General features: G+C 35.6%; 1 long non-coding RNA gene across 1 annotated transcript in view; it reads left to right on the top strand.

Moving 5' to 3' along the window:
• Positions 1-19,243, top strand: part of LOC128315419 (uncharacterized) — a 36,811-nt gene extending 17,568 nt beyond the window's left edge. Inside the window, exons 2-4 of the long non-coding RNA XR_008298162.1 lie at positions 11,233-11,291; positions 15,957-16,038; positions 18,443-19,243. This is a non-coding gene — a long non-coding RNA (uncharacterized LOC128315419). The remainder of the gene's footprint in view (positions 1-11,232; positions 11,292-15,956; positions 16,039-18,442) is intronic.
• The last annotated feature ends 278 nt before the right edge of the window (positions 19,244-19,521 follow it).

The raw sequence follows: 19,521 nt of genomic DNA, 5'->3' as shown, positions 1-19,521 counted from the left end.
TACCTGTATAGATTCTTAGATATTTATTTTAAAATTTTGATTATAATTTAATACTATTTAATTTTTTTTTTGCTTGAATTGTTCCAGCTTTGACCTTTGAGAACTCTTTTAGTCAACTCTTGTGCCATAGTAACATACCTCCTACGAAAAATAAAATTTGTTTTTTTTTTTTTTAGCTCTTTCTTACTTTCTCGTTATCTGAGGTTCTGTAGGCTAACCTTGTGTGCTTTCTACTCCAGTCCTATAATCAGTTATTTCTCCAAAGATTCATTTTATTGGATAATTGTATTAGAAACCACTATCCGAGCAAGTGTTCCTTATTAGTGGGATGGGTCTGCATCTAGACCCTCTTTGTAGACAGGACAAAGAAATATATGTGTAGATACTAAGCTTTGTGCATACCTGTACCTGTAAATATTTCCATGTCTAAGCATCTGAATCTATATTAAGGCAAACATGAATTCTTATGGATGTATACTGCTTTAATTCATTATAACATGGATCATTTTAGTTCCCTCCCCTTGCTTATTTGCAATTTCTCACTCCAATGACGAGAAATCTTTTTACTATAATCCACCATCTATTTTCTCAATTTGAATATGCATTATCGTCGTATCAGTACAATTAACCTGGATCATCATGGAACAGAACTTTATCGACTAGATTTTAATTTCATGCAGGTTTTTTTGCCTTTAATCTTATAGACTTCTTTCATTTCCAAAGTAACCAATTGATCACCTTCGCTCCATCTCACCCCTTCAGTACTATGTTGGCTACTCTGTGACTTTTGCAGTTCTCTGTAAAATCTAGAGTTACCTTGTCAATTTCCACAAAATAGCTTACTGGTACTTTAATAAGAAACACACTTTTTGTTTGTTTGTTTTTAAAGATTTTATTTTTGGGGCACCTGGGTGGCTCAGTTAAGTGCCCAACTTTGGCTCAGGTCCTGATCGTGCAGTTTTTGAGTTCAAGCCCCACATGGGACTCTTTGCTGTCAGCACAGACTCTGCTTTGGATCCTCTGTTTCCCTCTCTTTCTGATCCTCCCCTGCTTGCATTCTTTCTCGCTCTCTCTCTCTCTCTCTTTCTCTCAAAAATAAATATTTAAAAAAATAAAGGTTTTATTTTTAATCAATCTCTGAACCTAGCGTGGGACTCTAACTTACAACCCCAAGATCAAGAGTCATGTGCTCTACAGACTGAGCCAGCCAGACACCCCAACATATTTCTAATTGTATATAGGTTTTCAATTTTCTATTTTATTTTTTCACCCTGAGCATATATTCTTCTAAATCAATCAAGAGCAACAAAAACAGTCTAGTTCATGGAGATCAGGCCTTAGTACCATTCTCCATTTTATAAAGTTTGATTGTGCGATATTTAATTAGATAAAAGGTCCCCTCTCAATTTAAAGAGACTGCTTAGGTAGAAAACCAAAAGGAAAAAAAAAACCTTCATCAAATAATAATGATAAAAGAGTAAAAATTTCATTGACAGTCTAAGATCATATTTACTCATTTGTGTATCGTGTTCTTGTCACAGGTTTAGCAATAGAGAAAGTGTAGAATTCATGCTCCCTAACCTATATAACCTGGTAATCTAGTGAAGGAATTATAAAGATATCATATATGGCAACACAAACTTCATGAGCACAGGGATCTCAGCTAACTTTTCTATCCCTTAATTCTCAGTATCTACTTATTCCTGGAATATCTTTCCTGAATGGAATATAGTATCAAAAGTTACATGTTTTCTCTTAAAGATACTTTCCTTCTACCAAAGCACAGCTATGTATATTCTATTTTCCATTACTTTAAAAGGATAGAATTTCAACATGATTTTCTAAATATATGTAGTCACTTCATAACTTTTAATCATTATTTTTCATACCAAATAGGTCAAAACATGACTAATTTTAATCTCATAGAATGGCATAAATAATGCAGAAGACTGATAACGGTTCCTGACTGCAAAAAGGGAGGTGATTTCTGATATGTGGGGTGCTAGAAAATTTGTAATTTGAATATCGGAGAAGAGGTCATAGGTGCATAAAATCTGGGAAATTATAGAAGGCTCAGTGACGCATGTAAAGAGAAAAGTGACTTTAACAGTGATATGTGGGCAATTGTTACTTTTCGGTTTCACATCCAAATACCATTCTGAAATTAAGGGCATCTTTCATTGTTACAGATGCAGTCAGAGGCAGAGATTCTCATTATTGGAAGCACAAGACATTGAGTATTTTCTCTTAGGTTAACTCCTGGGAGATAGGACACAGGCATATGATGCAAGTTTCTGAGCTTCTGTGTAGGGCTCTGAATCTTGAGGCAATGAGCCAAAGAGGGAAGACCATTGGAGACAGTATCCAGGGATGCCTCCACGGTGTGGTGACGGCCCACTTCCATCCTGAGGAGGTTGGTGGAGTGTCTGATATTGGTGTTACCAAAACTGTGTGAAACACAATACTCTTGGCCACAACTTTGGGCAAGTTCTTTGCTAGCCAGCTTCTTTGATTTTCACCCATTGTGCAAGCATTGTGCAAGCTGGAAGTTTGTGAATGTTGAAATACAATTTCACCCCCTTATTTTCTGCTTCAGTTAATCAGTTGATTACTGTTGCTTGCAACTGACAGAAACAAACCACTATATTCAAGTGCTAAAAAGAGAGGATAAGGAAATAACTTAAAAAAAGAAATTCCGAGGCTATACAATAATGCTTACCAGAAAATCTCCCTATTGATAAATAGATATCTACCAAAAAATATCAAAACCCTCAGTTCATCGCTCCATCATCTGAAATACATTCTGCAAAATGATATCTGTATTTGGACTAGGAGATTAGAGAAAAAGTAAAGTATGACAATAAAATTGGCTTTAGGGAAATAAGGGAACATGGGCTGCAATAAAGGAAGTTAGGTAATTGACAGAGGGTGCTTTACAGAAATATCAATATAGAATTTCAGTAGCAAGAATGGAGAATTATACATCGCTTATACTGCTTTTGAAAAAGTTTCAAAACGCAGTTACAGGGGAAGCAGAAAAAAATAGTCTGTTTTTCTTGAAATTAAAATTCTAAGGAAATGGGAATCCTCATGTAGTTGAAAACAGATACAGCTAAATGAGCTATAATAAAAAGAAGGCGATTTTTCCTTTAAATTTGTCTTTCTTAATTGTGTGATCATGTGAAGTCTCTGCCTCCATCTATTTTGTTTCTGTCTCCTTCTCAGTGCTTATTTGTGCCTTTCCTTCACATGATTGTCTTCTTCCTGCACACCTCTTTTCTAATAATTAAATCTCTTCATTTTTAGTCCTTGTCTGACCCACAGGTTCCCGTACTCACTGTCTCTCAGTTCTTGCTCCTCTCACCTAGCTTCATTGGGCATGTCTTGTTCCAGTGGGGGCGGGGCGGGGCGGGAAACCAGCATGTAGCTCTAAAACAGCTCTACTGGACTCATTACTCCTGCAGGGAAAAATCGGTGCATTTGGACACTGCTTTGTTCTCTATAGATCAGACTTTAATACGATTGGGACACAGCTTGCTTCCCAAAGAAAAAGTCTTTACATTGCTGTTTGTTCCCAGTGAACAAATATTCAAGAGAATAAAAGTGAGTGCACATATAAACTCACATGTGTACATTCTATTTCAAATGCCCTCCTTTTCTCCTTTCCACATCTCATTGTTAATGTGACCAGTAGTCTTCAACATATGGTGCTCCAGGAAAGTCTTTAATTCTCTGTGAAGGTCTGTGAGACTTTTTTTTAGCATAGCTGGGAATGACATTTACAAACAAAGCATATAATATAAATCCATTACTTATGGTATTGACAAGGTATGAAGAATTGATTAGGGAATTGTTCTATGTGGAAAAACAAGTAACTGATGACAGTCATTTTACATCCACCAGAATGTAAAAATTAATATGTCCAAAGAAATTAAGTGTAGATGTAGAAGGAAGGCAAGATATAAAATGGCATAAAATTTTTTAAAAATGCTAAAAAAAGGGGCGACTGGGTGGCTCAGTCAGTTGAGCGTCTGACTTTGGCTCAGGTCATGAACTTGCAGTCCATGAGTTCGAGCCCCGCATTGGGCTCTGTGCTAACAGTTCAGAGTCTGGAGGCTGCTTTGAATTCTGTGTCCGCCTCTCTCTTTGTCCCCTGTTACTCGTACTCTGTCTGTCTGGCTGTCTCTCTCTCTCTCAAAAATAAATAAACATTAAATTTAAAATAAAATAAAATAAAATGACATACAATTTGATTTTATGTAATTTCTTACGTTTATTGAATTTTTTAAAAACCATCATATGGAATGTCTTTTAAATTCTTTTGCTCTCTTTTTGCTTGGATTGGCTTTCTTCTATTTTATGGGTGGGGCATGTTCACCAAAAGCTTTACTTTAATAGCAATACAAATAATTTCTTCCTGTGTGTGATTTGCCTTTTTTATTTTCTAGGTGATATATTTGATGAACTGAAACTTTTAATTTTAACGCAGTCATACTTTGTGGTTTGAAAATTTTGTTTCTTGCCTAAGAAATGCTTCCGTATCCAGGGTTGCCAGGCAATTAAGGATTGACTGTTGATTCTGGCTCAGGTCATGATCTCATGTTTGTGAGATGGAGCCCCGTGGAGCCTGTTTGGACTTCTCTCTCCTCCCCTCCCCCTCTTGTATGCACACGCATGTGCGTGCGAGCACTCTCTCTCAAAATAAATAAACTTAAAAGAAAAGAAATGCTTCCTTATCCAAAGATATTTTCATGTATTTTCTTCTTAATGTATTATATTTTTTTTTAACATTTATGAATTCAACCCACATGGAATAGATCTGTCTGTTATTTATGTAGGTGTCCATGTTCATTTTTCCACATAAAACTTTTATCTTACCATCTTTAAAAACTCTTCTTTTCCTACTGATCTGCAGTATTAGATAAGTTATAAATAAATTTGGCTTATCAGTATAGTCTATTTCTAGGTTCCATGCTTTCTTCCTTTGATTTGTTTTTCTACACTTGTATCCATTTACCTTGTCTGATTCAATTGAGTTATATAATAACTTTTGATGTCTGATAAAGCAAATTGCACCATTTTTTCTTGCTCAAGATGGGCTTGGCAATTATTGGACTGTATTCTTTCATGTTAATTATAGAAAAAAAACATTTATCAGGTTCCATAAAATATAAAAACTACCTCGGGCTGGATAGTAAATAGTTTAGTCATTACAGGCCATATGGTCTCTGTTATAACCACTCAACTCAGCTATTGTAGTGTGAAAGCAGTCACAGATAATACATAAGTAAATGGATGTGTATCTGGGAGGGGGGAAAAAGCTTTATTTAGGTGGAAGGCTGGATTTGGCCTGAGGTTTGTAGTTTGCTGACCCTGTTCTATCTATTGCATTACCATAGAGGCTTGGATCCTTAAACAATATATTACTTAGTGTTGACTTTTTTCTTTTTCATTTTATATAAATGTAATCTTAATATACGTCTTCTGAGATTTATATCTCTCAATTTTTTTTTCAGATTCATCATATTAATGCATATGCCTACAGTCAATTCAATCTCTTTGATGTCATATTTTATTTAAATGTTGTTCCATTAAAAAAAAAAACAAAAACAAAAAAAAATACATAAATGCTGTTACATTTTTCTAATGGGTGCGCACCATTTTATCTGTATGAATTCTCCAAATATTGACTACTCAGTAAGTTTTCTTTTCCATTTCTATCTACCCAGTTGGCCTTCAAAATGCTAAAAATTGCTCCAAATTGGTTCACTGCCAATATTTCAAAGACATGAAACATAGTCTCAGATAATTATTTTCTATCACATTAACAGTGCTTCAAGACATGTAAAAAAATGCTAGAATTGGGCATATTTAGAGATCAAGGTAAATTTTAAGTTGCTCTATTTTGGTCCTCATTTCCTTAAGTGAAAATGTAGAAATCTTTGGGTGTAACCAGTGCATCTCTCCTACTCTTAAAGGTATCTGAAGATTTCATTCTCAGTGTGGTCCTCAATATATTAAATGGAATGTAAAATTTACTTTCATTAAGTGTTGACTAAACTCAGAAGTTTTAGGGGTCCTGGTATTCTGGCTGGGATTCTTTTGGATAAAACTGAGACATATGATTAACATTTTCAACAACCAGATGCTTCCTATAAAGAAACATATGGGAGGAATTATGTGCTGGAAATCTGGGTTGCAGAAAGTGGCCCTTTCACCTTGTTGAAAGTACCAGGTGCTGCCTTGGAAGACACCCTCAGAAGAAATCATGTTTACCCTCTGCTTCAGTGAAAACAGGCCACCAAATCCTTTGTATACCCTTTCAGACAATTTCCCAACAAAACGAATCCCTGGGAGGATTGCCAGATTACAGGCTGAGTCACCACAGTAAAAGGTAGTCATTAGTATCAAGTTTTAATATATTCCCTTGAAACAGGATTCAGATAATGGTTGACCACCTCCTCTCACCTTCAATTAAGAGCTTAAGACCATCGACCATCCCTCTAAGTTCTACTGTATGCACTTGTCCATTCCTCCAGTTCAGAACTTTCTTTCCATTAGTCTCATTTGTTTTCAGATTAATCTTGGTAAAAACTGTCACAATGTTTTCCATTTCTTTACCCATCATCAGCATCCAAGTATAAATTTGTCCTATTTTTTTTTTTAAGGCCGGATGTGTACCACAGTGAACAAAAGTAACAGTAAAGAGAAAAATGTGTAAGGTTTTATCTGGAGCCATACAGTTAATTATGTGTTGGCAGTATTCGGTGTACCTTCATATTGAATCCTTCTGTATTTGTCTACAGGAGGTACAAAGTAATCTAACTTCTGCTTACTAAATTTCAGCTTATTCACCAAAGACTTGAGCGGTAATATTGTGCTAGTTACAAACTGTCTTTATACAAAAATGACATATACATCATATAATCGGTTCATTGATCCACTCCTAAGTTTTCTTTTTATATTTTTAAATTTTTATTTATTTTTGAGAGAGAGAGGGAGAGCACATGTGGGGGAGGGGCAGAGAACGAGAGAGGGAGACACAGACTCCAAAGCAGGCTCTAGGCTCTGAGTTATCAGCACAGAGACCAACATGGGCCTCGAACCCACACTGTGAGATCATGACCTGAGCCAAGTCAGACATTCAACCAACTGAGCCACCAGGAGTCCCAGATCCACTCCCAAGTTTCAGTGAATATATTTGTTTAACTATCATGAAACATTGTCTTGTGACAGACGAGCCTCAGTTACAAATAGATTAGAGGACACCCTTTTTTGAAATTTCTTCTTGAATTTTGTTTACCTGTCTTCACCACTTTCCCCTGAACCTGTTTTGTTTTTTTGGTTTTTTTTTTTTGTCAGCGCTCTACTTTCTATCTCATTTATTATATTCATGCATTCCAGTTATGGTGTACAGAATTTTGATTGGGAGTGGCTTATTTGTATATTTTTACTTCTCAATAAACTCTGCTTTCCTCCTTTTCAGACAATACACATTTATTTAACAATGCTATCAAATAGAAATTACTTAACTTCTCATCTTGATGAAATTGAAAAGCATTATCAATTGCCGATAAAAAACAGAACTCCTACCAACACTAAATTGAAGCTTGTGATTTTTTTTTTTTTTTTAGTTACTTGACCCTCTGTTGTTGTGAGATCAAGCCTTTTCAATTTACTCAGAATGGCTGACTAGGCTAAATAGTGAGTATCCTTGGGCATCCCCAGGGGATTTGTGCTGTCTAAAGCATGATTCTTCTGCTAAAAAGTGACTAAATGAATTGAGTCTGGAAATGATCTGCTGGACATGCTTCTCTTTTGCATAACAACAAAATATACTTTGGGGGACCCTGTATCATGTTACATTAAAAAAAAAAGACTTCTAGGAAAAATTGTCCATTATACGCTGAGAAGAATTTAAAATATTATTAAGTTAACTTCTCTAGTTTCTTAAATTAACTGTAGTCTGTGTTTTTGAGTTTTCAAGTTCTTATTAAATATTTGGGATCAATGTTTTCCTTGATTTAAAAGGGTTGCTTAGATAAGCAAAGACAAGATGAGCACAAATGAAGCGTGAGTCTCAAATTAATGCTGTTAAAACTCTAGGTTCCAGAAAAAAGATTGTGTGAAAGTCATTCTTTCACACCTGAAGCTAACTGAACTTGGGAGAGATGGCTGAGGTATTTAGACTGCCAAGGCTGGATGCAAAGGGATTTTGTTAGTCCCTCTCCCACCCTGATCCACTTTCCACACTTCTCCACCCTATGCTTTGGACCAGAAGGCTCATGCCTAAGGGTCAGTTCACCAGGGTCCCTTTGCTTTCTGCCTTCCCACTGGTGTCAGCTGATAGGAGGCACTGGCAGGGGTTCCCGGGGAAGGAGAAAAAGAGTATAGTGTTTCCTGTTCCTTTCCTGCTTTAGGCTGCATTTCGTGGTGATAAATGGATCTCTCTATAATTACTAGAGCTAGAAGACTGAGGGAACAAGATTAATGGAGAAGACATGAATAAAGGGAGGAAGATGACCAGTGGTGGCATGGCCAAAGAGGGGTTTTGGGGTCAAACAAAATATTTATTTAGGCGTGCCTCCTAGCCTTGATGACACCATTGTATGAATTACTAAAAAATCCCCTTTCAATAAGATGATTTGCTTTTTTGTTCTATATTTTTAAAAAAAATTTTAAATGTTTTTATTTATTTTTGAGAGAGAGAGAAGGAGGGAGAGAGAGAGAGAGAGAGAGAGAACACTAGCAGGGGAGGGACAGAGAGAGAGGGAGAGAAAGAATCTCAGGCAGGCTCCATACTGTCGGCACAGAGCCAGATGCGGGGCTCGAACCCACGAACCATGAGTTCATGGCCTGAGCTGAAATCGAGTTGGACACTTAACTGACTGAGCTGCCCAGGCACCCCTCAAGAAGATGATTTTCAAGAAAGCAGGTCTCTCAGAAGATATGGTATACAAAGGCTCTTTTCCTGATCTTGATTGATACAGTCTCTCACCAGGACTTGTCTTCATGAGTGGAACCTAGCCTAGATTTTGATCTCTATTCAGCATCTCTGTGGGGAGCCTTTGTCTAGTGCACTTTTACACAAAGACAGCCTGCTGCTCTGTGTCTCCTGGGGTTTTACTAAATTTGCTGTGTGGCATGAAATATGTACACTCTCCTCCATTTCCTCTATGATGTATTTCATAAACTATATTGTTCAAAAAATATGCAAGTATCTGTGAGTTTGTTTTTCATCTTTAGGTGCTCAAAGAGGAGAATGAGGTGACAGCTGACATCTGGATTAAATGATATATGGTTACACAAAGAAGTGTATGAATAGCTAGATATCAGAATATGAAATAGAAATTCTGTTATTGATGAACATAAACTGAAGCCTCAAAGTTGTGGATAATTTCTAACATTGTAGACTGAGTTGCTAGACACATTCCCATAAGACTCATGCAGGTTGGATCTGACACCATCTCTGTTCTTCAAAGCTGTGATCTAGGAGATGGTGTCACCTGGTATAAACAAGGCCATCTAGACTCACTTATTTAGAAGGAGATGGAGGTGAGATGTGACTCCTGCTTTAGAAGGGACCACCAGGAGAGAGACAATCTTGACCATCTCTACTTCATGTTCAAAGTAAAATCCCTAATCTCCTCACAACCTCCCTTCCTTTCTTTCGCCCTATCTTGATTCACGTATTTATGAATTCTTCGAGTTCCATAACCTCAAAGTATCACAGCCTCAATGCCTTAGAAATGTCTTGAATTTCTTGCAAACATATATGGAATCTTTTATAGTGTGCATTTGCCACACTCCCCCCCCCTTTTTTTTAAAAACTATCCAAGTTCAAATTTTCTTTCCTTCTCACATTCAATACTTCAATATTCTAACTAAACCTAATCGAACTTCCATACTTCTACTCTATTTTTCTATCTTCTAATTTAAACTCAAATATAGCCTTTCATATAAATGATATAGGTTCCAAGGACCATGTCAAACCTACCTAGTCTGATGTTCAGAAGCTCATGGTCTCATACAAGCTCTCTAGGTGGGTCTGATTCAACAGCATACATACTGGTAATCATATACCACTGTTGTATTGCATCGCATACATCATTCTCAGATGGGTCATCCTAAATCCCAGATTCCGGGCTAAGCAGCATTTGGTGCTTATCTTCCTGTGAGCTAATGAAGTCCAAGTTTTAAGGCATTCCATAATCTGGTTCCAGCTCATAGATAAGGAAATGATCTTGTGCTTACCCTGTGCTTCCCTCAAACAAAAGACTTGCCATCACTCAAATAATCTCCAGGAAATTTCCATCTATTTCTTTTTATACTCCCTTCCTTTATTTCTTATCTAAGAAATATAAATACCATTCATTCAAAATGTGGTGCTAAGGGTCATTTTCTGTACTAATTCCATTCAGCAAGGCTCAACTGAAGGTAAATCCATGCTTGATAGAGTTTAACACTTACTTTGTAGAATGTGGTATAAATAAAAAAAATAGTAAGAAACTAAAAGCCACATTTTAACTCTGGGTTGCCACTAAATGCTGAACAAGTCATTTAATTTCTAAAAATTTTCCCCCCTCTAGTCTATAAATAGATAAGTAACATGCACTCTGTCTACCTCACAGAACAATGGAGAAGATTGGATTAGATTTATTTTTTTTATGCCAAGAATCCAGATGCCTGGGTTCTAGCTCCAGCTATGTCACTTCCAAGGTCTGACCTTGGGGAAACTACTTAACTTTCCCCAAGATTCGATTTCCTCATCTGTAAAAGGTGGATCGAAATAATTCCCGTGTTAAAGGATTATATGTTGAAAAGAGGATAGAACATTGTCTACCACCTAAATTGTGCTTCATAAATGATATTCTTGTCATAAGGCCTTGATGAGTTTTTTCAATGCCCTTTGATATTCAGCATAGGAAATACAGACGGAATACATATGTTTTAAAAGAAAAAATGTTGAACATTAGAGTGAATGATAGGATAATTCATTTAGCCGTGATGCGCTGCTGAGCGAATAATGGATTTGGCCTAAACTGGAGGCAAAGGTGATTAGGTACTGTGGAAAAATAAGACTGAAAAGACAGAGCAAGTCCAGGTATGAAGAATTATGGAAACTACACACTGTTCAAATTTGATACAACAGACAAGTGGAAATCATCATGGCTAGTTGAACAGGGAAGCAATACAGATAAAGAAATGACTTTTTTTTTTTTTTTTTTGCAGCAAGATATTGCATGGATTGGAAACAAGAAGGCATGTATGTAGGCAACAAACTTTCATAGGTAATATCGCCTATTTTCATATATACTTCACAAAATAACTAATGGGTTACGAGAAGAGTTATGTATCATTATCATTAAGCTAATTCTTTCTATCTTACACTGTTTTGGTGAGTTTTGTATAAAAAAGAAGATTTTGCTAAACTGATATATTCTTATAAAAGAAGTATAAATTCTATGTTAAGGATTTATATATTGTATATGCTTTAATATAGTTCTTTCTTGCTGGAGCATCATAAAATTTATAGCATGATATATTAAAAATCCTTCATAGTACATTTCAATAATTAGAAAACATGAATGAGTAGGTTATTAGTTTTGAGTACAACAATAAAAAGAATTGCTTCATAACAAAATGATCAGAATGCTATTTGATGGTGTTATAGGAAAATGTGAGGAGCATAAGGATTTATTCACCTATGGTGAAACATAGTTAGCCAAAAATTATTTATGCTGAAAATGAAATTCATGATTTTCAAGAAGCTTACAATATACATTTGATTATGTCATTTGAGCTCATTAATTATCCTTTATTCTAATAGCACATATATAATGGATTGAGTGGTCCCATCATTTCCAGAAAAAAGTTAATGCATTTTTTAATAACTTAGAATTTTGGAATCATAGATCAACAAAAGGACTGGTACCTTTAACACAGACACAGTAGTAAGTTGCTCTCCACAAATCAGTTCTTCCAGGTTCTAACACATCTCCTAAAGGAAATCTTTTCTGGGAATTGAATATTGATATAGCCAAACATTTAACCTACAGGTAGGTTTCATTGGTGCTTTTAAGTCAAAATTACATTTCCAGAAATAATTGGTAATTGCAACAAAACTAAATCTTTCAAATTTTAATATTCTTAGCTATCTTCATAACACCTAAGATTCCAAGCAAGAAGTCTTTTATGGACATAGTCAATATAATTTTCACAATTATTTAGTTCTCTATTTAGACTTGTGTCTGCAAATTTGTGTTTTTGTTTCTCCCCAGTTGTCTCTGTCTCTCTCTCACACACACCCTACGCACACCACCTACACACAAATACTCATACATTGTTTGAATAATTACGCTGCAGTTTTTAGATATTATTTTTAAACTTTAAATTTGAAAATGGCTTATGTCAAAATTTCTTTCTTGGATAGGGGATGCACTACTGGTATCCACTTAGATTATGAATAAAATTTTGGCAAAAATTGTTAACTGTAGCATGTCCCCTGTCCTTGACTGTATTCTTAAGCTCCCTTTGAGTTAATATTTAGCTCATCAGATAATTGTATTTAAGATCTGTGTACCTAGGGGCGCCTGACAGCTCAGTTAGGCAGTTAGGCGACTGACTCTTGATTCAACTCAGGTCATGATCTCGCGGTTGTGAGATGCTGCCCTGCATTGGGCTTTGTGCTGACAGCATGGAGCCTGCTTATGATTCTCTCTTTTCCTCTTTCTCTGCCCCTCCCCAGATTGTGCTCCTCTCTCTCTCTCTCTCTCTCTCAAAATAAATAAATGAATAAATAAACTTAAAAAAAAGATTTGTGTATCTAGTCAAATCTCCTACTCTGTATATGTGCCTGAGTCAGGTGTTGAATAGAAAAGAGTTGGGAAAACTACAATAAAATAGTAATTATTTACAATGGCTTAGCCTAGTCTCCCCTCTCACCCTTGGCTCACGTTTTTGTACAGGACTCCTCGGAATTTTTGATTGGTGTACTCTAATCCAGTAGGTCCTTTTATGTTGGGGTGCAATGACCAATAGAAACTACATGGATGGGGGGCTCCTGGGTGGCCCAGTCGGTTAAGCTTCCGACTTCATCTCAGGTTATGATCTCGTGGTTTGTGAGTTCGAGCCCCAAGTTGGGCTCTGTGCTGACAGTTCAGAGCCTGGATCCTGCTTCAGATTCTGTGTCTTCCTCTCCCTCTGCCCCTCCCCTGCTCATGCTCTGACTCTGTGTTTCAATAATAAATAAACGTTAAAAAAAAAAAAGAAAGAAAGAAACTACATGGATGATTCTGGACCCCCTAAAATTGCTTGTTAAATTTTGTCTTTATGCTTGTATTATTGTTTTCAGGAACAACCTTCATCAAACCCAAGAAATTACTTGTGATCCAAAATAAGGTGAAAAACCACACTTTGGCAGGGAGGGGTAAACTAGAGATCTGGGAAAATGGAGGGACATGGCTCTCTGTAGACCCAAATTTCTTTTAAAAATGCCTTTTTTTCCCTCATAGCTCATGCCTTTCTTCCTACTGTCCCATAATATCTCTGTTTATTTAACATAATAAATGTTTTCAATTACAGCATAAAAGCTCTTGGGTGAACCTCTGTTATTTATCTAAATTAAGCCAAACAATTTCTAATTTCTTCTGAGGCCTTTTAAAGAATGGTTAGATGTTGGACCCGCTCTGGCCCCTTAGTGCCCTGCTGGCCTGTGGGAGATCACTGAATTTTTCATTGTGCTCTTGGACTCCTCTATGTATGGGATGAGGTTTACACTGTATCAATTCAGAGTTCCTTGCTTTGTTAATATCTGTTTTTTGTGAGCACATTACTTACTATTATTTCTTTATTCCTGCTCCCAATTAAAATGACTCACTTCTACAGCTAATTTACTTATGGGGACAATAAAAAATATAATTATTTAGAAATCTGGAGTCATTGGGATGGCTCAGTCGGTTAAGTGTGGGACTTCAGCTCAGGTCATGATATCACGGGCTGTGAGTTTGTCGGGCTCTGTGCTGCCAGCTCAGACCCTGGAGCCTGCTTCGGATTCTGTGTCTCCCTCTCTCTCTCTCTCTTCCCCTCCTCCACTCTCACTCTGTCTCTCTCTCAAAAATAAATAAGCATTAAAAAAAATTTGAAATCTGGAGTTATTTTCTCTCTCAAATTTACTCATTGGAAGAATACTTAACAAATTATATACATGTAATGGGAAGAATAATAATTAGTATGTTACTCAGATCACTTCCAAAATATTTTAAGACAACTTCTTGTATTGGACAATGCCCACAAATGTGGAAATTCAAAGCTCAACAAGACAGAGTTTATGATACGAAGAAACAGGCCGTCTAGAAAGAGAAACCGACTTGAAACCAAATAATGATCATGCTATATCATAGCTCATAGTCCATTTTTAGTTTTTCCTGATTCTTACTTTTTCGTCAATAGTAGTTTTTCTTTGTCTATTCAGAGCAACTCTTTTGGGGGAGAAGGTTTTTTTTCTCCTCATTATTTACGTTATAGAAGGACCACAGGAAAAAAAAAAATGTTAACAGGTGATTTCTTCTTCCCGCTTATAACTTACTGGACCCGGGTGGGACAATGACTCAAGATGAGCCAAGTAGTTTCTCTTTCACGTTGTTAGAACTACAATGGCTGTGAATGTCATGTATGACCAACCTGTGACATGTAAACTTGGAAATAGTTCATATTCTTTTGGCCCAAGAACCAGAGAAATCCAGACACAGAGATAGGCTAGAATATGTACACAACAGGGGGGAGCTGAGAAGAAAGTACTGACGGAGTTTTTAGTTTCACTGTTTAACTCCACTCTTCAAAAGGCAGTAAAACCTGCACCAGACTATCAGTCTTCCCACCAGGTACCTACCTTTGTCCTTGTGACCACAAGCAAGAAACTTAAATTTTGTACCTCGGTTTCCTCATTTGTAAAAGGGAAATGATCGTAATAGTATGCTACGCCATGGTAACACTATATACGACTGTGATAATTATAGTATGTTACCCCAGTAGAAATCCTACGGGTTTTTTTGCAAAGATTAAATGAGTTAATACATATAATGTGTTTAGAGCAGATCTTGGCACCTAATAAGCACTTTGATAAACGTGAGCAGGTATTACTATTCTTGCCATTGGATTTCATGGGATAACTCTCAATAATTAAGATAAACTCCATCTTTTACTTTCTTGAGTTAGTTTATGTCACAAAAAGCTTGAAAAATTGCCCTTTATAGAAAGTTGTATATTGACATTGGTGTTTTTACTTTAACTGGCAGCACGGGAGACAGCCTAGGCTGATGGAAAAAATGAACCTTGGCAAAATATTTCTCTAAGCTTCATTTTTGTCTTTGTTAAATGCAAGTCTTAGTAACTATTGCATAAGGTTGTTTTAGGATTAAATGATTTACAGTGTCTGTCACCTGGCTTATTGTGAATAAGCAACAATTCATATGATATTATACTTATTATTTTTGGTAGATTTATTCTAATTCATTCTGTACTTATTATTATCTGGGTAACTCTATTGTTGCTTGATTTGTTTGAATTTTGAGCTATTTCACTTCAAAATTGTTTGGGGCTTTTTAGCTAGTTATTTTAGGCCTTAAAATAAGCACTGTAATAAAAGAATTAAGTAATTTTACCCATTATGACTATTAAATGCCTAATTTTTTTGTCAATTTTCCAAGAATGACAGTTAAAGTAGGATTTAGTGTTAACAGTTTAATCATTTCCTTATAGTTCCTACTCTTAATACACTTCCACGTCAATACATATTAGATAAGTTAGTAATTGTTCTTACAACTCTAAAATTTCAAAGTTCTTCTAGAAGAGAATTAAGATATTATGGTAATCAAACAGGCATTTATAATATAGTTTCCATTTTCTCTACATTCCTTAAATTCTTTTTTTCATTCCACTTCTATTTATAATTCTAGTTGCATCTTTCCTGTTGATGTTTACATTCAGGATTTCATTATTTTATCAGATCCTAAATCTTCTGAATCAACATATATTAAGGTATAGTTTCACAATTTATTAATCAAATAATTCGTATAGTTTTTATGTACCATAAATCTAAGAGGCCTACTGTTTTTAATGTTTTTATTTATTTTTGAGGGAGATTGAGAGCATGAGTGGGGGAGGTGCAGAGAGAGAGAGAGAGAGAGAGAGGATCTGAAGCAGGCTCTGTGCTGACAGCAGACAGCCCAATGTGGGGCTTGAACTCACAAATGCTAAGATCATGACCTGAGCCAAATTCGACACTTAACCAACTGAGCCAACCAGGCTCCTCCAAGAGGCCCAATTCAATAAATACCCTTGTACCCACAAGCAGAAATCAGTGAGGTCAAGAACTTTCGCATATAGTTCAAAACAAAGATGTTTTATAATTTTCAAGCATCAGATACTTGTAAGCATAAAGTGGCAACAAACAAAAGCTCTCTGATATTAAGAAAGATACTGGTAAAATGCCTCTTTGTCAATGAGGTATACAAAATCAAAATGACAAATTATTATGAATTTATTGAAATAAACAATACTCCATAAGAAAACCTATGGATTATAATTAAAACTGTACTCAAAGCAAAATAGATAATTTAAATTTATTTATTATTTAAAAAGAAATATACAAGTAAATAAATGTTCATGTTAAAAATTAGAAAAATAATTTATAATCAATTAAGAAGACATTAAAAAGTAAGTCCAAAATAAAGTAGTTTAAAACCAAAACACAAAGGGATTTAAAAATACAATGCCTGCACTTTCAACAATTCAACATATCAGTAAGAGAATTATTTCTAGTATTACAGGTCACAGTCAGCAAAATTGGTGAACTTCTTTTTGAAGATTTAGGTAGTACAATGAAGCAAGAATAGAATAAAAATAAGACATATAAGGAAAAAAATACAAAATTTTCCTTCAATTGAAGATGATATAACTCATTTCTAGAAAATGAAAGAAAATTTATTAAAACCTTATGAAAATGAATAAGACCATTTGGAATACTGGCTGTATATCAGATGAATATACAAAAGTCAATAACTTTCTCTATATTTGCAATAATCAGAAATTCAAGTGGAAAATTAGTACGTCATTGACAATGGTAATCAAGATTATAAAATCCTAATAAAGTTTTAAAAAGCCATTGGACTATAAAGCATTATTGAAGAACATAAGAAATGTGAATAAATAGAGATATACTCCCACTGAACAGGAAGATCTGATTTTATAAAATCAAGTACAGATACTTTAATGAACTTTATTGAAGTATGATTATATACAGTAAAATGTATACATTTTAATAGTGTAGCCGATAGGTTTTAATGAATGTATACATCACTATAATTTCCACCTATTTTGAGATATGGAACATCTGCATCACATCAGTAGATTCTCTTGTGCCCCCTGTAAGGAATGCCCCCCTTACAGGAAATCTCAGGAAAACACTGATCTGATTTCTATCAGTATAGATTAGATTTGCCATTTTAGAACTGCACATAAATATAGTAATATAACAGCTACTCTTGTATTTGGCTTCCTTCACTCTATATAAGGTTTTCAAAATTTATGCTCGTTATTGAATCCATGGTTGTATAAGTGGTTCATTCCTTAATTTGCATATCTCATCATAAGCTTATATAATGTTTCCACCTCCCTTCACCTGTTCATGGACAGTTTGGTAATTTCTAGTTTAGGGGCCTTATTAAAGTTGTTATTCTGATATTATACTTTAATGTACCATTCTTTTATGAGAATATTTGAACTGTTCTCTTGTGTGAATTCCTAGTTGTGGGATTACTAATTCATATAGTAAGTGCATTTTAAAATAATTTTACCTGGGACACCTGGGTGGCTCAGTTGGTTAAGCGTCTGACTTTGGCTCAGGTCATGAGATCAGCGTTCATGAGTTTGAGCGCCCCGTCAGGCTCTGTGCTGACAGCTCAGAGCCTGGAGCCTGCTTCAGATTCTGTGTTTCCCTCTCTCTGCTCCTCTACAGCTTGCACTCTATGTGTGTGTGTGTCTCTCTCTCAAAAATAAAGAAACATTTTAAAAAATTAAAAAAAAAGTTTTTCCTGCTTTCTCCTCGAGGATTTTGATGGCTTCCTGTCTTACATTTAGGTCTTTCATCCATTTGAGTTTATTTTTGTGTATGGTGTAAGAAAGCGGTCCAGGTTCATTCCTCTGCATGTTGCTGTCCAGTTTTCCCAGCACCATTTGCTGAAGAGACTGTCTTTATTCCACTGGATGTTCTTTCTTGCTTTATCAAAGATTATTATGTGGGTCCATTTCTGGCTTCTTTATTCCCTTCCACTGATATGTGTCTGTTTTTGTGCCAGTACTATACTGTCTTGATGATTACTGCTTGGTAATACATCTTGAAGTCTGAGATTGTGATGCCTCCAACTTTGGTTTTCTTTTTCAGGATTGCATTGGCTATTTGGGGTCTTTTCTGGCACCTCAGCCACAGCAACTTCTTACTCAACGTGTCTCTGGAGGCAAGGGAAACAAAAGCAAAAATGAACTATTGGGACCTCATCAAGATAAAAAAAAAAAAAAACTTCTGTATGGCAAAAGAAATGATCAGCAAAACTAAAAGGCAACCAATGGAATGGGAGAAGATATTTGCAAACGACATATCAGATAAAGGGTTAATATCCAAAATCTATAAAGACATTATCAAAATCAACACCCAAAAAACAACTAATCCAGTGAAGAAATGGGCAGAAGACATGGATAGACATTTTTCCGAAGAAGACTTCCAGATGGCTAACAGACACATGAGAAGACGCTTCAACATCACTCATCATCAGGGAAATACAAATCAAAACCACAGTGAGATATCACCTCACATCTGTCAGAATGGTTAACATTAACAACTCAGGCAATGACACATGTTGGCAAAGTTGTAGAGAAAGAAGAACACTTTTGCACTGCTGGTTGGAATGCAAACTGGTACAGACACTCTGGAAAACAATATGGAGGTTCCTCAAAAAATTAACTACACTATGACCCAGCAATTGCACTACTAGATATTTATCCAAAGGATACAGGTATGCTGTTTGGAAGGGGCACATTCACCCCAATGTTTATAGCAGCGCTATTGACAATAGCCATAGTATGGTAAGAGCCCAAATGTCCATCAACTGATGAATGGGTAAAGAAGATGTGGTGTGTGTGTGTGTGTGTGTGTGTGTGTGTGTGTGTATACACATATATACATATATACACATATATATACATATATATATATATATATACACACACATACCATGGAATATTAGTCAGCAATAAAAAAGAATGAAATCTTGTCATTTGCAACAATGTGGATGGAACTAGAATGTATTATGTTAAGTGAAATTAGTCAGAGAAAGACAATTATATGACTTTACTCATATGTGAAATTTAAGATACAAAATAGATGAACATAAGGGAAGGGAAGCAAATATAATATAAAAACAGTATGGGGGATAAAACATAAGAGACTTAAATACATAGAAAAAT

This window comes from Acinonyx jubatus, chromosome B2, assembly GCF_027475565.1.
Source record: "Acinonyx jubatus isolate Ajub_Pintada_27869175 chromosome B2, VMU_Ajub_asm_v1.0, whole genome shotgun sequence".
NCBI lineage: Eukaryota > Metazoa > Chordata > Mammalia > Carnivora > Felidae > Acinonyx > Acinonyx jubatus.
Note: the sequence above shows the minus strand (reverse complement) of the source record. Positions and strands in the feature narration are given on the sequence as shown.